The sequence below is a fragment of the Eleutherodactylus coqui genome, chromosome 1 (assembly GCF_035609145.1).
Source record: "Eleutherodactylus coqui strain aEleCoq1 chromosome 1, aEleCoq1.hap1, whole genome shotgun sequence".
In the NCBI taxonomy this organism is placed as follows: Eukaryota; Metazoa; Chordata; class Amphibia; order Anura; family Eleutherodactylidae; genus Eleutherodactylus; species Eleutherodactylus coqui.
In genome coordinates, this window is record NC_089837.1 from 198,595,523 (window position 1) to 198,604,707 (window position 9,185).

The window sequence follows — 9,185 nt, forward strand, 5'->3', positions numbered from 1 at the left end:
CAGGGTTTGTACATCTGGTATCTTACCTCCAACGCTGGGGTCAGCTGTCAGCCGTGCTGGATTGGGTCATCACCTACCTGGTAGGTTGACACAGTGGTTCCACATCCACAGTCATTACACTGATTATATCAAGTGGTCATAAAAAGGTGTATGGAGTAGACTCAGGGTCATAGGACCTTGTGAAAGCCCGTAGGACATAGGTGCACATTATTATTCAAAGTAGCTAAAAGAAAACAGCAAGCATATAATTGATGTGACAGCACACTAAAAGCACCAAGAAATATGCTTACACTGGATGCATGAATTTAAGCTAAATTACTGCGAAATGTACAATGTATATAATTGAGGTTCTTAGCTCACATTTTGATGAAAGCATGAAAGCCCATTTGCAAGCGACAAGGCGACCTCATCATACAGGACCCTAACACAAAAGATACAGATTACTTACCGGTAGTCCCATTTCCAGGAGTCATCACGATGGCCCCATTACGTATGGAGGTTGCCCTCTGACCCAGGTAGGGACTGGAAGAGTTTAAAAGCACCTCCCTTTCCACCATGCTTTAGTGACTTACAAATTATTACGGTGGACAATGTTTACTAAACCAAATTTTACCTTTATTCGGTCATATTTACATTTGAAAAAACATGAATTCAACTAAAAGGGAGGGAACTATGGGCCGTCGTGATGACTCCTGGAAATGGGACAACCGGTAAGTAATCCATATCTTTCCAGAGCGTCATCCTGATGGCCCCATTACGTATGGAGTATACCAAATTATACGTGGCTCTAGGGTGGGACTACTGCCTGAAGGACTTTTCGTCCATAGCCTAGGTCTTTGTCCGACTGGACGTTAACCCTGTAGTGTCGGGTAAATGTATGTATGCTAGACCAGTTGGCTGCTTTGCAAATCTGCTCGGCAGACGCCTGGCCTTTTTCTGCCCAAGAGGAGGAGAGAGAGCGTGTGGAGTGGGCTCTGATTTTCCCCGGAGGATCGAGACCCCTGGCTTTATATGCCTCTTAGATGGCTGTCTTGATCCACCTCGTGATGGTGCTCTTAGATGCCGTCTTTCCTTTTGCCGGCCCCTGAAATTGGATAAAGAGGTGGTTATTTTTACGGAAAGAGCGGGTGGCCTCTAGGTACGCTATAACAGCTCTCCTAATGTCTAGGCTATGAAATTCTCTTTCTTTTTCATTGCGGGGATTTTGACAGAAGGAGGGCAGAGTGATCGTCTGCTCCCTATGAAAATTTGACACTACCTTCGGTAGGAAGGCTGGGTCCAATTTAAAGGTAATTCTGTCATCTTGTATTACCATGTATGGTTCAATACCGTATAACGCTTGTAATTCCCCTATTCTCCAAGCCGAAGTTATAGCGACTAAAAGGGTAACTTTTAGCGTGAGTAGTCTCAGGGAGAGTTGTGAGAGGGGTTCAAAGGGGGGTTGGCAAAAACTAGGTAGGACTATATTTAGGTCCCAGGTAGGGAAAGTTTCTCTAATAAAGGGTCGCAGTCGTTCTGCCCCTTTGAGAAACCTACGCACCCAGCGGTGTTCTGCCAAAGGGAAATCTAGGTAGGACCCTAGTGCTGCTGTATGAACTTTAAGGGTTCTAGGGCTAAGGCCTTTCTCTAGGCCTGCCTGTAAAAATTCTAGGATTACAGGTATGTCAATCCCTGGGATTTTCCCTGGCTCTATTTTACAGAAATCTGTGAATTTCCTCCATATCCTATCATAGATGGCTGTCGTGATAGGTTTACGGCTTTTTGTCAGGGTAGTAATTACATTATGGGAGAGTCCCTTCCCACGCAGTATCATGCTTTCAGCATCCATGCTGCTAGACTCAATTTTTCGACTCCCGGGTATATTAGTGGGCCCTGGAGCAGGAGATCTTCCACGGCTGGTAGTAGGAGTGGACCCCGAATAGTCAAGGCTTTTAGCAGGGGATACCAGGGCCTTTTGTCCCACATAGGGGCAACTAGTATGACTGACACCCGGCTGGTTTGGATTTTCCTGAGGGTGCGGGAGATCAGTGGGAACGGGGGGAAGGCGTAGGCTAGGTCCATGCCCCAGCTTTGGGACAGGGCATCTACCCCGCACGGATTGTCTCTGGGATTCAGTGAGTAAAAGTCCCGGCACTTTGAATTTTTCTTTGTGGCGAACAGGTCTATCTGCGGTTCTCCCCACTGGCAGATTAGTTGGTCGAAGACTCGCTGGTTCAGTCCCCATTCTCCTGGAAGAATACTCTGTCTGATCAGGAGGTCGGCAGCGATGTTTGTGGACCCTTTTAGGTGGATCGCTGAGAGAGACAGCACGTTGGATTCCGCCCAGCGGAGTATCTTTGTCGCCAGTTGTTGCAGGTGTGGGTGTCGCGTTCCCCCCTGGTGACGAACAAATGACAGAGCTGTCATATTATCGGTTAGAATTTTGATATGCCTTCCTCTTATAAGGGGTTCTGCTGCCTGAAGGGCCTCCCAGATTGCCCTTAATTCTCTGAAATTGGATGAGCACTTAGCTACTTGGGGGTCCCAGATTCCCTGTAGATTTAGGTAGGCTACTTGCGCTCCCCATCCCATTTTGCTGGCATCTGTTGTGATGGGTACAGTAGGTTCTTGTGACCAGGAGGTACCTTTGCTTAGGTTCCTCTGCGAGGTCCACCAGCGTAGGGACTCTTTGACTCGGACGGACAGGCTCACCTTCTTATCCAGGGATGTCTGCCGTTTGTCCCAGTTGGCAAGGATAAATCCTTGTAGTTGCCGGGTATGGGCTTGTGCCCTGCTTCGATTATTCGGAGTACCCAGGGGTTAGATGTTATCCCCTGCCACTGGCTTAGATAGCCCGCTAATCTACCCCCTGTTTGTTCAGGGGAGGGTTCCTTACCCCGACCTCCCTTGGGGTACAACCATCTTCCAGTCTTCCCTTTCCCTTTAACTTCGGGATGTGGCTGGCGTGTCCTCCTTGGAAAGGATGGTTTCCTGAAAGGTTGTCTGTCGGTCAGGGTCTTACTCTTGTCGCCGACTTTCTCCAGGATTTTGTCCAGGACGGGCCCAAACATGTATTCCCCTTGGAAGGGGATGGCGCAGAGCTTGTTTTTAGACGTTATGTCTGCGGCCCATGTCTTTAGCCATAATGACCTTCTTGCTAAATTGCTGAGGACTCCGGTTTTTGCACCGTATCTCACCGTTTCCGCTGATGCGTCAGCCAGGAAGGCGGTAGCCATTTTTAGGAGGGGAAGACAGCTGGCCAACTCCTCTCTGGGGGCCCAATCCTTGATGGAGGCTTCTAGCCTGTTTAGCCATAGCACCATGGATCTGGCCACAGAAATTGAGGCTATGTTAGCCTCAATGGTGAGGGATGTTGCCTCCCAGGCTTTCTTCATTAATCCGTCGATTTTTTTATCCATCGGATCGGATAGCTGGGAAGTGTCCTCAAAGGGCAAGAGGGTCTTCTTGGCTACTTTTGCTATTTGGATGTCCACCTTAGGGGTCTCCCTGTACAGGCGGACGTCCTCAGTAGCGAACGCGAGCCGGTTTCGGATTTCTCTTGAAACCGTTATCCTTTTTTCAGGCTCCTGCCATTCATCTGTAATTACTTGTTGCAGGGTCTGATTGACCGGGAACATGGTCTTTCTCCTGGACCGGAGGCCGCCAAACATCTCATCTTGGATTGTCCTAGGCGGGTTATCCTCTTTTATTTGCATTGTTTCCCTCACCGCCTTGATGAGGTGCACAATGTCGCTTGATGAGAAGTAATACTTTCTCTCATCTTCTATAGGAACTGGTGGGTCCTCTAATTCTCCTTCGGACGGGAGCTCCAGTGATTCACCGGAGATTGAGCTCGCCGATTCAATCTGCCTTGGTCTTTTAGGGACCCGTGACGGACCTGGCTGAGCTTGGGGAAGGGACGCCATGGAGGCTTGCAGTTCTTCCCTGATCATGCAGCGGATGTCAGATTTAAACGCCGCTTTTTCTTCTGCAAGTATTTTTCCCGTGCATTCCTCGCATAGGGGCTTTTTATAGCTCTCCTCGAGCCTTTTGTTGCAGAGGACGCATTTTTTTGATTTTTTTCTCGGGTCCGTTTTCTTTGGACCTTCCTTATCCATCTACCCATGCAAAATGGGGGAGAGGGGAGAGAAAAAGGGGAACATATATGCATCCGACTTGTACAAGTGATCATTTTGCGCATTCCTTTTGGCATATAGCCTACTTACAGTTGGTAGGGTATCAGTCTCTCCCTCACGTGCTGAGCTGTCACGGGTAGACATACTCCCATACACTGTCTGGCAGTCAGCAGGATCCTCCATGGAGTTTAGCCTGCTTATATGGGGAGGATTTTCAAATTCGGCGCCATTTCCGGGTTCTCGCCGGTAGCCACGCCCCCTACGTTGAGCGCGTGACGTCACCACGCCGGATGACATCACCGCTATGCGCGCTGAGGACCAGGGAGGCCGCCGCTGCCGTTCCCCTGCCAGGAGGAACTATCCCATCGTGGCAGCGGCAGCCCGAACATGCGAACCGCGCGAGGGAGACCAGCGCTGCTGAGGCGACTTACGGCTCCGTCGGCGGCGCAGGTCGGGGATGCAGGGACTCATGAGTGTGCGGCCCCGACCTCTACCACTCCAGGGGGATCGCACCGCGTGCGTTAAGTTTTCTTCTGGTAAGTTTTCTTCTTCGCAGCTTGTCTGGAGCTGCTCCTCTGTCCCACCGTAGGGACAGGAAGACACTAAAGCATGGTGGAAAGGGAGGTGCTTTTAAACTCTTCCTGTCCCTACCTGGGTCAGAGGGCAACCTCCATACGTAATAGGGCCGTCGGGATGACGCTCTGGAAATTTCAAATATATGTATAGTACATTTAGCAGTAATGCAGTTCAAATTCATATATTGAATGCAGGCATAATCCTTGGGGATTGTAAAGTGCTTTTACAGGGCATAGGAGAATGCCAGGAAATCTACAATATACTACAATTTTTCAATTTAAAGAACCCCCTTCAAATTTTGCAGCTTATCCCAAGTAGTAACTCTCCTAATTACTCAAAACAAAAAAAGGGAGTCATACACTACTTAATGTGCAAAAATATCTTAATTAATAATACAACATCACCATTAAAATATACTCACAGAGATATTGATACATAATGAATAATCAAATGAGAGTGCAAAAAACACTGATTGCAATACCACATAATACTCATAAATCAAATTCAATATGGAGCTGCATAAAGCGCCATGCATCATAAACTACAAAGGCAGGTATAAAAATGGCAATACATATCATTTCACAAGCAGTTCCAAAGTACTTCATGCAACCAGCAGTTCTGAAACTCTAGCCATTGAATGACAGCTGAGAGCTGCCTCTGATTGGTCCCTGAACTCAGCCAATCAGAGGCAGCACTCCCTCACCCATTCATGAATTCATGAATGGGTGAAATGAATTCATGAATGGGTGAGCGAGAGCTGCCTCTGATTGGTGAGAGCTGTGACCAATCAGAGGCAGCCCATTCAGCCGGCGGGGATTTTAAATCCCCGCCTGCTGAATACTACACAGAGCAGTTCAGGAGAACTGCCGGCTGGACCTGGCTGAACTCTGTCTGCAGGGAAAAGGTGAGTATACTTTTTTTTTAATTTTTACACATTTTAGGATGGTTTTCAGGGAAGGGCTTATATTTTTAAGCCCTTCCCGAAAATTCATCCCGCGCTCGCCGGCAGCCCATTGCTTTCAATGGAGCCGGCTGTATTGCCGGCTCCATTGAATTCAATGGGCGAATATCGTTCTCCTCTGCCACAGCTGGGCAGAGGCGGACAGCGCTGGGCCGTTTTCGCCGAAAACGCTGCTAGCTGCAGATTTTTCGGCGAATCGTCGGCCCCGGTCACGCAATTTGCGGATGCGCATACATCATGCGATCCGCAAACCGCACAAAAAAACGCTCGTCTGACTGAGGCCTTTTAATTCCTATTTCAAAAGGGCATTAGTTCTTAAATATACAAAAAATTCATGCTTAATATATTCTGTCATATTGAAACACATTTAATTGGCTAAAAACTGCTTGCACTTAAAAGAGCTTGGGTGGCTAAGGGATATCATGCTACTTCACGCTACTTCACTCACAGGGAGTTTCTCTCTTCATAGACAGGTTCCTGCCTTTCGAGACTGTCTGGGGGGAATCCGACCACTATGGTAAATATGTTATAGTACATGGTATGATAAATAATTTTGTGCTGTCACTAGTTTGTGTTTATGTTTCTCCTTTATTCCCGGTTGGACTCTTGGTGCTAATACAGACCCGGCTCATATCCTTCCAAGTTGCTCTGACATTATGGATTGGAGATTTTCAATGCTTTATTAGACCCCACCCTTGGTCACATGGATGCACTCACTGGATCCGACCTGTGGTTTGTTTAGCATCTGATGATCCTCCTCAAATTATACAGATAAATGGCACTGGAAATTACCCACAGATAAGGTCTTTTCATGCTACCCAGGCACTCAAAAAAACTTTATTACGTATTGATATTGGCACTTGGATTGGAAGACTTGTTGCCAGCTGTTAGTATTGTTACCTCCTCTTCTCAGGGCATCTCTGATTACTAGGTCATATTAGTTACTACTGGGGTATCACCCTTCCCTCAGTCACGATTATGGAGATTACACCCAGGGTGTTTAAGAACCCTACAGTTGTGGAGGTGCAACAGCCACATGCAGAATACTAAAGCTCTAATGCAAAATTTGGGGATTCCCTAGTCTGATGAGATGCATATAAGGTCATAATAAGGGGTGCCTTTGCGGTGGGTATTGCTACTCACCAAAAGGTTGTGAGGAGAATCCCTGGCAGAGGAGGTTGCTAGATCTGCGATATACTTGGTTGACAATCCCTTTGACTTAAATCAAAGCACAGGTTGCACTCTCAGTATGAGCATACTCTACTGTTAGCTGAGTTAACTAAACAACAAATGATAAGTAGAAAAGTGACCATATTGGAAATAGGGGATAAAAATGGAAAGTTTTCAGCTTTTCTAGCTCACTGTGAAAGACTGTATGCTGCTATAACCCCAAATTACCTTGTTACTAAATAAGTATAGATTAATGTAGCTTTTTGGGACTATTACATGGACCTCTTGCTATGCCTTTCACACTCACGAACTGGCAAAACTCAGACGGAACTCGAAACAGTGGACATAACAAAAAAACAGACATAAATCATGGCTAACAAATGCTCAAAGCACTCACCTACATACCTGCAAACATAGCCAGATAAAATAACTATAGAATGTACAAGGTATTAGTTCATATTTTGGCCAAGATACTTAAGCCTGCGAGCGCACTTCAAGGGTGCTCGTTCTCTCGTACGTCCCTACTCTAACGAGACAACTTCCACATGAAACCTGCCTGCATGCTGGGCGATCGTCCCGACAGGAACAGTCCCGCGCTGGAACCTAGGGACCTACCTAGACCTAGATGACAAACAAAACACAGCAGGACTGAATGCAGCTCACACCAATACACCAGAGATTTGCATACAACACTATGCACCTTGAACAGGACTGTTTACACCACACATCCAGCACCCAGCACAGACACGCAGGAACATGACACTGTTCCACTGATCAAACAGAGGAAAGCCCAGCAGCCTCTAGTAGAGGAGCTGGTATATATGAGCAGCCGACCTGGGGAATTGGCTGGCTGGATTAATCCACAACCAGCCAGCTCAAGCAACCCCCACATGTGGGACTGTGCTGCTGAAAACCTACAGTATGTAGAACAACAGATCCCACCAGCTGCGGGAGGCCATGGTTATGATCTTGTTAAAGTCTGGGACGGACCCTCGTCTGTCAGATTGTTACTGCCCTATTTCCCTTTGAAATTACGATATCAAAATTCAAGCAAACATTCTGGCCAATTGGCTTAACAGTGTGATCTCTCATTTAATTCACCTGGACCAGACAGGTTTTATGCCTCAAAAAGCATGTATATTAATATTTGCTGGCTATTTCTAAAAATTGCTGCTGCACAGTCACATCCTAATGCAGTTTCTTCTGTTTCTAGACACCTGTAAGACCCTTGACTGCATAAAGTGTTCTTATTTATATATTTATATTTGTATATAGGTCCCAACTTTCTTAAATGGGTGCATCTCCTCTACTTCGCTCCAGTGGCCAGAATTAAAACTAATTTGGACATATGTGAACCCTTTCCTCTGCAACCTTGTTACCGCTTAAAGGGGTGGTCTCGCGAAAGCAAGTGGGTCTATACACTTCTGTATGGCCATATTAATGCACTTTGTAATATACATCGTGCATTAAATATGAGCCATACAGAAGTTATTCACTTACCTGCTCCGTTGCTAGCGTCCCCGTTGCCATGGTTCCGTCTAACTTCGGTGTCTTCTTGCTTTTTTAGACGCGCTTGCGCAGATGCATCTTCTCCCTTCGGCTGGTCTTGGAAGCATCGGAGTTTTGGCTCCGCCCCCTTTTCGCGTCATCGCGTAGCTCCGCCCCCGTCATGTGCCGATTCCAGCCAATCAGGAGGCTGGAACCGGCACACGTCATGGGGCGGAGCTACGCGATGATGCGTACAAGGGGGCGGAGCCAAAATGCCGATGCTGCCGAGCGGAGCCGAAGGGAGAAGAAGGGAGAAGACGGATCTGCGCAAGCGCGTCTAAAAAGGCAAGAAGACACCGAAATTAGACGGAACCATGGCGACGGGGACGCTAGCAACGGAGCAGGTAAGTGAATAACTTCTGTATGGCTCATATTTAATGCACGATGTATATTACAAAGTGCATTAATATGGCCATACAGAAGTGTATAGACCCACTTGCTTTCGCGAGACCACCCCTTTAATAGTTTTAATGTGCCTTCTGTGCCCCTCACTGTTCTGATTGAATCAGGCATGGATTGCTGCTTATTTTAAAACTCCTGTGCCAGATAGAATTCATAGATTCATAGAATTCATAGAATGGTAGAGTTGGAAGGGACCTCCAGGGTCATCAGGTCAAACCCCCTGCTCAGTGCAGGATTCACTAAGGCCTCCTGTCCACGGGCGTAGTAATATCCTGCGGCGGATCTTCGCTGTGAGAGCCGCCGCTGGGGAGCAGGGGAGAGCTGACGGTTCTCCGCGCTGAGCCTATCTGACACATAGGCTCACCGCGAAGAATCGCGGCTAATCGCAGCATGCTGTGATTTAAAACCCATGA